Source organism: Procambarus clarkii, unplaced genomic scaffold (assembly GCF_040958095.1).
Source record: "Procambarus clarkii isolate CNS0578487 unplaced genomic scaffold, FALCON_Pclarkii_2.0 HiC_scaffold_652, whole genome shotgun sequence".
In the NCBI taxonomy this organism is placed as follows: Eukaryota; Metazoa; Arthropoda; class Malacostraca; order Decapoda; family Cambaridae; genus Procambarus; species Procambarus clarkii.
Window position 1 is genome coordinate 77501 of NW_027189685.1, and position 12500 is coordinate 90000.

At 43.9% G+C, this 12500-nt stretch overlaps 2 non-coding genes across 2 annotated transcripts; both read right to left on the reverse strand.

Moving 5' to 3' along the window:
- Window positions 1-213: 213 nt before the first annotated feature.
- On the reverse strand, window positions 214-332 carry LOC138361717 (5S ribosomal RNA). Its single transcript, XR_011227132.1, has one exon. It is a non-coding gene; the product is annotated as a 5S ribosomal RNA (ribosomal RNA).
- An 8157-nt stretch (window positions 333-8489) lies between these two features.
- LOC138361718 (5S ribosomal RNA) lies at window positions 8490-8608 on the reverse strand. Its single transcript, XR_011227133.1, has one exon. It is a non-coding gene; the product is annotated as a 5S ribosomal RNA (ribosomal RNA).
- Window positions 8609-12500: the final 3892 nt, after the last annotated feature.

The following is a 12500-nucleotide window of genomic DNA, read 5'->3' on the forward strand; positions in this document are numbered from 1 at the left end:
TATATATATACAACATGTTTTGTTTTGGTTGTTTGTTTTTGTATAAAGCCTCACACACTATATTAAGCGAGTTTGTTTTAAACATGACATACATATTAATTCATTTTACCAGGCCTTATTCCACACAACTCCGTGAATTTCCCGTGGAGCCAGCCAGCCAGCCATTCAAACAAAAACAAACGAAACAAAACAAAACAAAACAAAAAACATTATTGCCAACAGCATTTGGTGTTCCCAGGCGGTCACCCATCCAAGTACTAACCAAACCCAACGTTGCTTAACTTCGCTGATCGGACGAGAAGCGGTGTTCTCAACGTGGTATGGCCGTTGGCATGAGACTGCCTACACATTGTGGCTAATAACCAACTCTTTTTAGTCATCACGGCAGGATACGGACCTTCTTGTGGTGTCTTAATGGTAATTGTATCCTAACATATTTTTGTCTCCTTGGCATGGATATTTAACATCGTTTATTCAGTCTTGGGTTTATGTTCTTTCGCCATTTACAGACATTTTACATCTACCTACTTCCTCAGCCTACCCTGCCAATTTCTAATGAATTTGTGGATTTTCTTTTGTAATACATACATGTGTGTGCTCATCTGCTCTTCAGTTTTTATGATATTTGTCTCATCTGTCCTGCTTTATGATACTTTTACAAAGAACATGAACAAATGCTTCTATTTTAGAGAAGATATGGGATCCAGGTTTCGGAGCCGTAAAACCAACCGTCGTGATTGGTGGACGAGTTGCCAGGTTGCAGCTTCTGTACCGTGCCGGCACATAAATAGGTTCGGCTCAAGCGGCGGCAGCATCATTCCCCCGTGACTGTCTGAGCGTCTCTCATCACCTTGGTTATCTCATCATCATCATGGTAGAAGCAAAGCCTACCAAGAAGGCTGCGGCTGCTGCTGCTGCTGCTGTGGTGGCCACCACCAGGAAACCTCGCGTCCAGGTTGCTCACCCGAAAACTAGTCAAATGGTTCTAGCCGCGGTCGCAGCACTCAAAGACCGTAAGGGCTCGTCTCTACAAGCAATCAAGAAGTACGTTGTTGCCAACAACAAAGTCGAGGCTGCCAAGATCGCCATTTACATCCGAAGATTTCTCAAGAAAGCAGTGGCTGACGGCATTCTTGTTCAGACCAAGGGAAGTGGAGCTAGTGGATCATTCAAGCTGGCCGTAGCAGAGAAGAGGGCCGTTCTAACTCCCAAGAAAGCCACCACAACCAAGAAACCATCTACAGCAGCAAAGAAGGCCGTGGTAACTCCCAAGAAAGCCGCCACAAGCAACAAACCACCTACAGCCTTGAAAAAGAAGCAGCAGCAGCAGCAGCTTGTTGTTGGGAACAAAAAGCCCAAAATAAAGAGAGCTTCAAAATCTCCCAAACCACCCAAGGCAAAGAAAGCTGTCAAGAAAACAACAAAGGCAAAATAAACGACGACATGCAAGCAGCATGAATACACATGACAATAAACATCCAGGCCTCCCCCCTCAGTGGAGGGGCCTCATATGATTCCAAAAAGAGTTTAGTTTTGTAGACAAATAAATCATTACTTTTGGGGTAGATTTACTCTGTATATTATATATATATATATATATATATATATATATATATATATATATATATATATATATATATATATATATATATATATATATATATATATATATATATATACACACATACATGGGTGAGGTGATATGGTACCAAAGTTTTGGGTGAGGTGATTGACATTTACACAAGATAAAACACGAACCAATGGGAATAAAAACATAAGAATGGAAGTAACTGCAGAAGGCCTATTGGCCCATAACACAAGCACTTCCTCTTGATGCTTCTATATTGGTTCGGAGTCTTGAAGCTATAATATATATATATATATATATATATATATATATATATATATATATATATATATATATATATATATATATATATATATATATATATATATATATATATATGCACACAAAACTAAATAGTCTTGTTAGACAAATTGCCCCTATTAGAGGCAAGTTGACTAACAAGCCGAATGACTGCAATTGTTTTGAATTTGAGTTAAATCTAACATAGAAATGTAATCAAACCTAACCTAACCTATGCTAACCCAAGCTAAGCTAACCTAACCTAACCTAAGCTAAGCTAACCTAACCTAACCTAACCTAACCCAGCAATTCATGATCTTAATATAATACTGTTAATTGGATAAACCAATTTGGAAAGAAATGTTCGAAAATAACAAAATTAACTGTTCTTGTTAGGAAAATTGGGCCTTGCATACTTGTCCCAATAGTGTGGTTCTCGCTTTTAGGTACGACATAAACGTATACCTAAGTTGAGAGAGAAAAAGATTCGCACTCAAACATGCATATCGATTGCCAGTCCTGAATTCTGGGTAGATATTCGTGTCCTCCCTTTTCATTTACCATCATTTGGATACTATCAAAACAGCTCTGAGAAGGATAAAATGAATAAAACGGGTAGCTCACTCATGTAAAAAGGAAGAGTTGGGAAAGATCTCTCTCTCTCTCTCTCTCTCTCTCTCTCTCTCCCTCACCCCCCCCCCCCCCCACCACCAATGATCCTGCTCTGCTAGTATATAACGGAACAAACCTTCCCCCCCCCACCCCTCCCTCCCCAATCAGAGTCCCTTTAAGCATGCGAGGATAAAAAATAGATTTCATAAGACCCAATGTGCTAGCTGATATCAAAACAATTTATGTTATCGTCTATTAAGCCCTTCAGTAAAAAAGTATAGGGACCTAATTAGGTCCCGTTTTGAGGTGGTGGTGGGTGGAATCGATGGATTAGCCAAGCTCTTATCCGCCGAATCCGTAGAGGGTACGACCCTGGCGCTTCAGAGCGTACACCACGTCCATGGCAGTGACGGTCTTCCTCTTGGCGTGTTCCGTGTAGGTTACAGCATCACGGATGACGTTCTCGAGGAACACCTTCAGGACGCCACGGGTCTCTTCGTAGATGAGACCCGAAATACGCTTCACGCCGCCACGACGAGCTAAGCGACGAATAGCGGGCTTGGTGATGCCCTGGATGTTGTCACGTAGCACCTTACGATGACGCTTGGCGCCACCCTTTCCGAGTCCCTTGCCTCCCTTGCCGCGTCCAGTCATGGTGTTGAAGTTGTGTGAATAATAAAATTTCGGCACGATTTCCCCAGACTATATCCCGTCAAGCGGACGTACTTGTAGCATGGCAACTCCTAACTCCTGCCTGTCCTTACTTTATGCTTGTACTCGAGCAGAAACACGGCTTTCTCACAACGCTTTCAAAACTGCAGTTGCCTACTCGTCTGTTTCACGTCTCTGTGAAATGACTTTTGCACAAATCCAAAAAATAGAGCAAAATCAGCGATAATAGTGTTTGAGGTGAGCTGCCTGTTGGCTGCAGCCAGAGGAAGGAGGGGAGGGGCAACGGGGTGACGTAGGCGAGTCGAGCAGCCAATGGCGCTCGAGCAAGCGCCTCGAGACGGCGTATATAAGCAAAAATTTTTCGGCGCCGGCCATCACAAACCACAGTTGTTCACCATGGCTCGCACCAAGCAGACTGCTCGCAAGTCCACGGGAGGCAAGGCTCCTCGTAAGCAGCTGGCCACCAAGGCAGCACGCAAGTCTGCTCCTGCCACAGGGGGCGTGAAGAAGCCTCACCGTTACAGGCCCGGAACGGTCGCCCTGCGTGAGATCCGTCGTTACCAGAAGAGCACAGAGTTGCTCATCAGGAAACTTCCCTTCCAGCGTCTGGTGCGCGAGATTGCCCAGGACTTCAAGACCGATCTTCGCTTCCAGTCGTCTGCCGTCATGGCTTTACAGGAGGCATCCGAGGCTTACCTGGTCGGTCTCTTCGAGGACACTAACCTCTGTGCCATCCACGCCAAGCGTGTCACCATCATGCCAAAGGACATTCAGCTTGCTCGCCGTATCCGTGGAGAGCGTGCATAAGCTAAAACGACCACCCTAGTATACACCAAACTCGGCCCTTCTCAGGGCCAAAATATCCTTCTAAGGAGATTTCAGACATTCCTAGCATCAGTCATATGAATTAACCTTCATCTATACATATAATAAATAAATAAATACAATAATTTAGGTGTCATACATACACTGTACACGTGATATCAATAAATCAAGTCATTTGTAGTACAACCTGTCCTCTTACAAACAAAACGCCGTCGCTTTTCATTCTTATGCACTGCCAAGGATCCTTCCCCCCCCCCCCCCCCCTCCAAAAAAAAAAAAAAAATTGTCATACTGTACTAGAAATAAAAGCAGCTTGTATAAGTGACATACTGTCCTGTCCTGTTTTATTCTGTTTTTGGTCCTCTGGCTTAATCTGTTAAGTTAGGAGATGACATTTTAAATTAACCGTTTTCTTGACATTTTCAAACCTTAAGAGGGTGGCCTGCATAGTAATCCTAATGTGGAACATAACAATGAATCTCTAATCTCTAGAAAAAAGATACCGAGTGTTTATATGTGTGTTGAGAGAGAGAGAGAGAGAGAGAGAGAGAGAGAGAGAGAGAGAGAGAGAGAGAGAGAGAGAGAGAGAGAGAGAGAGAGAGAGAGAGAGAGAGAGAGAGAGAGAGAGAGAGAGAGAGAGAGACATGCAGAGACAGAGACAGAGACAGAGACAGACAGACAGACAGACAGACAGAGACTGAGAGAGAGAAACACACACAGACAGTTTCATAAATATTCTCATTTTATAGCTATTTGCTTTCAGTGACAGAGGTTTTTGTTATAATAGTATTGGTGTCTAACACTCACAATCTCTTTAGAAATTAAAGTGTGGCTCCAATGGAGCCGAGTTTGTTGGTTTGAGGCCAAGCCACCACCACAGGGCAGTAAGTAAGCCGTTTACTTGGAGGAGGTGTACTTGGTGACGGCCTTAGTGCCCTCAGAGACGGCGTGCTTGGCCAGTTCTCCGGGCAACAGGAGCCTTACAGCCGTCTGGATCTCCCGACTGGTAATGGTGGAACGCTTGTTGTAGTGGGCCAGGCGAGAAGCCTCGGCGGCGATGCGCTCGAAGATGTCGTTCACGAACGAGTTCATGATCGACATGGCTTTGGAAGAGATACCAGTGTCGGGGTGGACCTGCTTCAGCACTTTGTAGATGTAGATGCTGTAGCTCTCCTTCCTCCTGCGCTTCTTTTTCTTATCGCCCTTGGCAATGGCCTTCTGGGCCTTTCCGGCCTTCTTGGCAGCCTTTCCAGATGCCTTGGGTGGCATGATGATGCTCGTGCTGGCTGGCGTTGCGATACAATAATGAACTTTTGCGCGAGTCGAGCTTTCCTTTTATATCCCGCTCGCGACTCAGCTCAGAGCGGGTCGCGTGGCGGAGCGCGCTGATTGGTCAGTGGCGGACTCCCTTGATCCTGAGCGGGGTATATAACACGAAGCTCGATCTGCGGGCCGGCATAAAACACCACAAACCCACAACAGCAGCAGCAATGTCAGGACGCGGCAAGGGAGGCAAAGTGAAGGGCAAGTCAAAGTCTCGCTCCAGCAGGGCCGGACTTCAGTTCCCCGTGGGCAGAATTCACCGTCTGCTGCGTAAAGGCAACTACGCCGAACGCGTCGGTGCTGGCGCTCCTGTCTACCTGGCAGCCGTCATGGAATACCTCGCTGCCGAAGTTCTGGAGCTCGCCGGTAACGCCGCACGTGACAACAAGAAGACCCGTATCATCCCACGTCACTTGCAGTTGGCCATCCGCAACGACGAAGAACTCAACAAACTTCTGTCTGGCGTAACCATTGCACAGGGAGGTGTTCTTCCAAACATTCAGGCAGTTCTTTTGCCAAAGAAGACAGAGAAGAAGTAAGCACTTCTGCCACCCACCACGACAAATACCATAACCAGGCTCCATCCGGAGCCACACACACTTTAATAGAGAGATTCAAGTAGACAATCAACTTTCAAACATTAATAATAACATTTATATTGATTTCATTTGGAATGTGTACATAACAAACAAACAAACAAAACAAAATTATAGGGGATATTCAGCATCACTTGGAATATTAACCAATCATATAAATCCAATATATATTTTATATTTTACTTTAAGCGAGGAATTCATATTCTATCAATTTTTAATCATACAAATGAACAAAAGCAATTCTTCACTAGACGTAATGAATGAATAAATGATCAAGGTTTTAATGTGTTTCATGAATAAATATATATATATATATATATATATATATATATATATATATATATATATATATATATATATATATATATATATATATATATATATATATATATATAATATAATATAATATAATATATTATAATACTTGTGAACCAGAATATGTTTGAGCAGCAGCGATCGTGCCATTGGCCGAAGTGCAACAATTCAAATAATTTAAAGGGCCTGCTCGGGTATATAAGAGAGGCTGGGAGACTGGGGCCGGTGGTGGGTGATGGGTGATGAGTGATGGTGTGGTGTGGTGTGGTGTTGTTAAGAGTTGATTTACGGCCAGCCAGCCAGCTGCAGCCAAGGCAGGGCAGGGCAAGGCAAGGCAAGGCAAGGCAAGGCAAGGCAAGGCAAGGCAAGGCAAGGCAAGGCAATAACAGGACAGGACAGGCAAGGCAAGGCAAGGCAAGGCAAGGCAAGGCAAGCAGGCGGGCGGGCGGGCGGGCGGGCGGGCAGCCAGCCAGCCAGCCAGCCAGCCAGCCAGCCAGCCAGGCAGGCAGGCAGGCAGGCAGGCAGGCAGGCAGGCAGGCAGGCAGGCAGGCAGGCAGGCAGCCAGCCAGTCAGCCAGCCAGCCAGCCAGCCAGCCAGCCAGCCAGCCAGCCAGCCAGCCAGCCAGCCAGCCAGCCAGCCAGCCAGGCAGGCAGGCAGGCAGCCAGCCAGCCAGCCACTCCCACTTTGTATTTATATGCATTCAATTTATATTCAAACATTATATATGTTAAGGGCCTAGTTTTAGTGTTTATTTTAAAAATGACAAACATCGAGTCGTTTTACCAGTCCTTTAGCGTTAACGGTGATGCATTTTAAAACTGAACAGAAATCACCTTTTCTGGATATATCAAATATCGAATCCGCTTAATGTGCCTACAATTCAATCATTCAAAAAATACATAATTTACATCATGCCTTTTCATAGAACAGACAATAAGATTTGAGACAATAAGAACTTTAGTTTTATAACTAAAGTTGCACAATTATACCAACTCTATGGTGGCTGGGTGGTAAGGTGTGTGGCTGGTGTTTTGGAAGTCGCGAGTTCAAACGACCCAATGGGAGTACTTTTTTTTTTTTTATGCCATTCAATCTTCCTAGTACTATTATGTAGGTGTGTGTGTGTGTGTTTTTATTCATTCTTTGGTTTTATAGATGACATACATATTGACTCCTTTTACCGGTCCTTAATTAGGCTCTGGGGAAGCAATGGTGGTGGTGGTGGTGCATTTAAAACTAAACCAAAAATCACCAGTTCTGGACGCGTCAAATATCATATCCGCTTAATGTGTCTACAACCTAATTACTTAAAACTACACTATTTAATTCATTCATATCATGTGCATATTGGTCATTATGCTCATACAACCGACATAACAATTTATTTTCATTATTAGAATCATACATTTCATCAAGTAATACAGATACAAAGAGATTTTCTTTCTGAGAAGACCGTTAGTATTGGCTGGCTGGCAGGCAGGCAGGCAGGCAGGCAGGCATTTGAGGGTTATTATTTCGCCTGATGATTGGGGGGAGGGTTGATGTGTTAGGGGGTTTTCGGTTAGGTGTGGTGGTGGTGATTGGTGGTGATTGGTGGTGGTGGTGATTGGTGGTGAGTAGTGGTGGTGGTGGTGGTGGTGGTGGTGGTGGTGGTGGTGGTGGTGGTGGTAGTAGGTGGGAGGGGGGGGGGGGGGGGGGGGGAAGGGGAATGATGGTCTGTGGATTCCTTCTCCGTACCCCTTACATATAAGCAAAAACATGCCTTCCTGTGGGTATAGAAACATTAACACAAATTATATCAGTAACTGATATTGTAGCCTTTTAAACAGAAAAGATTTGTACATACAAATACTTTTAAATTATCATTTATTTGTGGAAATGGCATTTACGTCATTAAATTGATACCTCAGCATCAAGTGTCCTGCAGTGGTCCAGTGGTAAAGTGTATATAAGTGATGCGTATTCTTGGAGTTGCGAGTTCAAACCCGGATTAAGCTATATATATATATATATATATATATATATATATATATATATATATATATATATATATATATATATATATATATATATATACAACATGTTTTGTTTTGGTTGTTTGTTTTTGTATAAAGCCTCACACACTATATTAAGCGAGTTTGTTTTAAACATGACATACATATTAATTCATTTTACCAGGCCTTATTCCACACAACTCCGTGAATTTCCCGTGGAGCCAGCCAGCCAGCCATTCAAACAAAAACAAACGAAACAAAACAAAACAAAACAAAAAACATTATTGCCAACAGCATTTGGTGTTCCCAGGCGGTCACCCATCCAAGTACTAACCAAACCCAACGTTGCTTAACTTCGCTGATCGGACGAGAAGCGGTGTTCTCAACGTGGTATGGCCGTTGGCATGAGACTGCCTACACATTGTGGCTAATAACCAACTCTTTTTAGTCATCACGGCAGGATACGGACCTTCTTGTGGTGTCTTAATGGTAATTGTATCCTAACATATTTTTGTCTCCTTGGCATGGATATTTAACATCGTTTATTCAGTCTTGGGTTTATGTTCTTTCGCCATTTACAGACATTTTACATCTACCTACTTCCTCAGCCTACCCTGCCAATTTCTAATGAATTTGTGGATTTTCTTTTGTAATACATACATGTGTGTGCTCATCTGCTCTTCAGTTTTTATGATATTTGTCTCATCTGTCCTGCTTTATGATACTTTTACAAAGAACATGAACAAATGCTTCTATTTTAGAGAAGATATGGGATCCAGGTTTCGGAGCCGTAAAACCAACCGTCGTGATTGGTGGACGAGTTGCCAGGTTGCAGCTTCTGTACCGTGCCGGCACATAAATAGGTTCGGCTCAAGCGGCGGCAGCATCATTCCCCCGTGACTGTCTGAGCGTCTCTCATCACCTTGGTTATCTCATCATCATCATGGTAGAAGCAAAGCCTACCAAGAAGGCTGCGGCTGCTGCTGCTGCTGCTGTGGTGGCCACCACCAGGAAACCTCGCGTCCAGGTTGCTCACCCGAAAACTAGTCAAATGGTTCTAGCCGCGGTCGCAGCACTCAAAGACCGTAAGGGCTCGTCTCTACAAGCAATCAAGAAGTACGTTGTTGCCAACAACAAAGTCGAGGCTGCCAAGATCGCCATTTACATCCGAAGATTTCTCAAGAAAGCAGTGGCTGACGGCATTCTTGTTCAGACCAAGGGAAGTGGAGCTAGTGGATCATTCAAGCTGGCCGTAGCAGAGAAGAGGGCCGTTCTAACTCCCAAGAAAGCCACCACAACCAAGAAACCATCTACAGCAGCAAAGAAGGCCGTGGTAACTCCCAAGAAAGCCGCCACAAGCAACAAACCACCTACAGCCTTGAAAAAGAAGCAGCAGCAGCAGCAGCTTGTTGTTGGGAACAAAAAGCCCAAAATAAAGAGAGCTTCAAAATCTCCCAAACCACCCAAGGCAAAGAAAGCTGTCAAGAAAACAACAAAGGCAAAATAAACGACGACATGCAAGCAGCATGAATACACATGACAATAAACATCCAGGCCTCCCCCCTCAGTGGAGGGGCCTCATATGATTCCAAAAAGAGTTTAGTTTTGTAGACAAATAAATCATTACTTTTGGGGTAGATTTACTCTGTATATTATATATATATATATATATATATATATATATATATATATATATATATATATATATATATATATATATATATATATATATATATATATATATATACACACATACATGGGTGAGGTGATATGGTACCAAAGTTTTGGGTGAGGTGATTGACATTTACACAAGATAAAACACGAACCAATGGGAATAAAAACATAAGAATGGAAGTAACTGCAGAAGGCCTATTGGCCCATAACACAAGCACTTCCTCTTGATGCTTCTATATTGGTTCGGAGTCTTGAAGCTATAATATATATATATATATATATATATATATATATATATATATATATATATATATATATATATATATATATATATATATATATATATATATATATATGCACACAAAACTAAATAGTCTTGTTAGACAAATTGCCCCTATTAGAGGCAAGTTGACTAACAAGCCGAATGACTGCAATTGTTTTGAATTTGAGTTAAATCTAACATAGAAATGTAATCAAACCTAACCTAACCTATGCTAACCCAAGCTAAGCTAACCTAACCTAACCTAAGCTAAGCTAACCTAACCTAACCTAACCTAACCCAGCAATTCATGATCTTAATATAATACTGTTAATTGGATAAACCAATTTGGAAAGAAATGTTCGAAAATAACAAAATTAACTGTTCTTGTTAGGAAAATTGGGCCTTGCATACTTGTCCCAATAGTGTGGTTCTCGCTTTTAGGTACGACATAAACGTATACCTAAGTTGAGAGAGAAAAAGATTCGCACTCAAACATGCATATCGATTGCCAGTCCTGAATTCTGGGTAGATATTCGTGTCCTCCCTTTTCATTTACCATCATTTGGATACTATCAAAACAGCTCTGAGAAGGATAAAATGAATAAAACGGGTAGCTCACTCATGTAAAAAGGAAGAGTTGGGAAAGATCTCTCTCTCTCTCTCTCTCTCTCTCTCTCTCTCTCTCCCTCACCCCCCCCCCCCCCACCACCAATGATCCTGCTCTGCTAGTATATAACGGAACAAACCTTCCCCCCCCCACCCCTCCCTCCCCAATCAGAGTCCCTTTAAGCATGCGAGGATAAAAAATAGATTTCATAAGACCCAATGTGCTAGCTGATATCAAAACAATTTATGTTATCGTCTATTAAGCCCTTCAGTAAAAAAGTATAGGGACCTAATTAGGTCCCGTTTTGAGGTGGTGGTGGGTGGAATCGATGGATTAGCCAAGCTCTTATCCGCCGAATCCGTAGAGGGTACGACCCTGGCGCTTCAGAGCGTACACCACGTCCATGGCAGTGACGGTCTTCCTCTTGGCGTGTTCCGTGTAGGTTACAGCATCACGGATGACGTTCTCGAGGAACACCTTCAGGACGCCACGGGTCTCTTCGTAGATGAGACCCGAAATACGCTTCACGCCGCCACGACGAGCTAAGCGACGAATAGCGGGCTTGGTGATGCCCTGGATGTTGTCACGTAGCACCTTACGATGACGCTTGGCGCCACCCTTTCCGAGTCCCTTGCCTCCCTTGCCGCGTCCAGTCATGGTGTTGAAGTTGTGTGAATAATAAAATTTCGGCACGATTTCCCCAGACTATATCCCGTCAAGCGGACGTACTTGTAGCATGGCAACTCCTAACTCCTGCCTGTCCTTACTTTATGCTTGTACTCGAGCAGAAACACGGCTTTCTCACAACGCTTTCAAAACTGCAGTTGCCTACTCGTCTGTTTCACGTCTCTGTGAAATGACTTTTGCACAAATCCAAAAAATAGAGCAAAATCAGCGATAATAGTGTTTGAGGTGAGCTGCCTGTTGGCTGCAGCCAGAGGAAGGAGGGGAGGGGCAACGGGGTGACGTAGGCGAGTCGAGCAGCCAATGGCGCTCGAGCAAGCGCCTCGAGACGGCGTATATAAGCAAAAATTTTTCGGCGCCGGCCATCACAAACCACAGTTGTTCACCATGGCTCGCACCAAGCAGACTGCTCGCAAGTCCACGGGAGGCAAGGCTCCTCGTAAGCAGCTGGCCACCAAGGCAGCACGCAAGTCTGCTCCTGCCACAGGGGGCGTGAAGAAGCCTCACCGTTACAGGCCCGGAACGGTCGCCCTGCGTGAGATCCGTCGTTACCAGAAGAGCACAGAGTTGCTCATCAGGAAACTTCCCTTCCAGCGTCTGGTGCGCGAGATTGCCCAGGACTTCAAGACCGATCTTCGCTTCCAGTCGTCTGCCGTCATGGCTTTACAGGAGGCATCCGAGGCTTACCTGGTCGGTCTCTTCGAGGACACTAACCTCTGTGCCATCCACGCCAAGCGTGTCACCATCATGCCAAAGGACATTCAGCTTGCTCGCCGTATCCGTGGAGAGCGTGCATAAGCTAAAACGACCACCCTAGTATACACCAAACTCGGCCCTTCTCAGGGCCAAAATATCCTTCTAAGGAGATTTCAGACATTCCTAGCATCAGTCATATGAATTAACCTTCATCTATACATATAATAAATAAATAAATACAATAATTTAGGTGTCATACATACACTGTACACGTGATATCAATAAATCAAGTCATTTGTAGTACAACCTGTCCTCTTACAAACAAAACGCCGTCGCTTTTCATTCTTATGCACTGCCAAGGATCCTTCCCCCC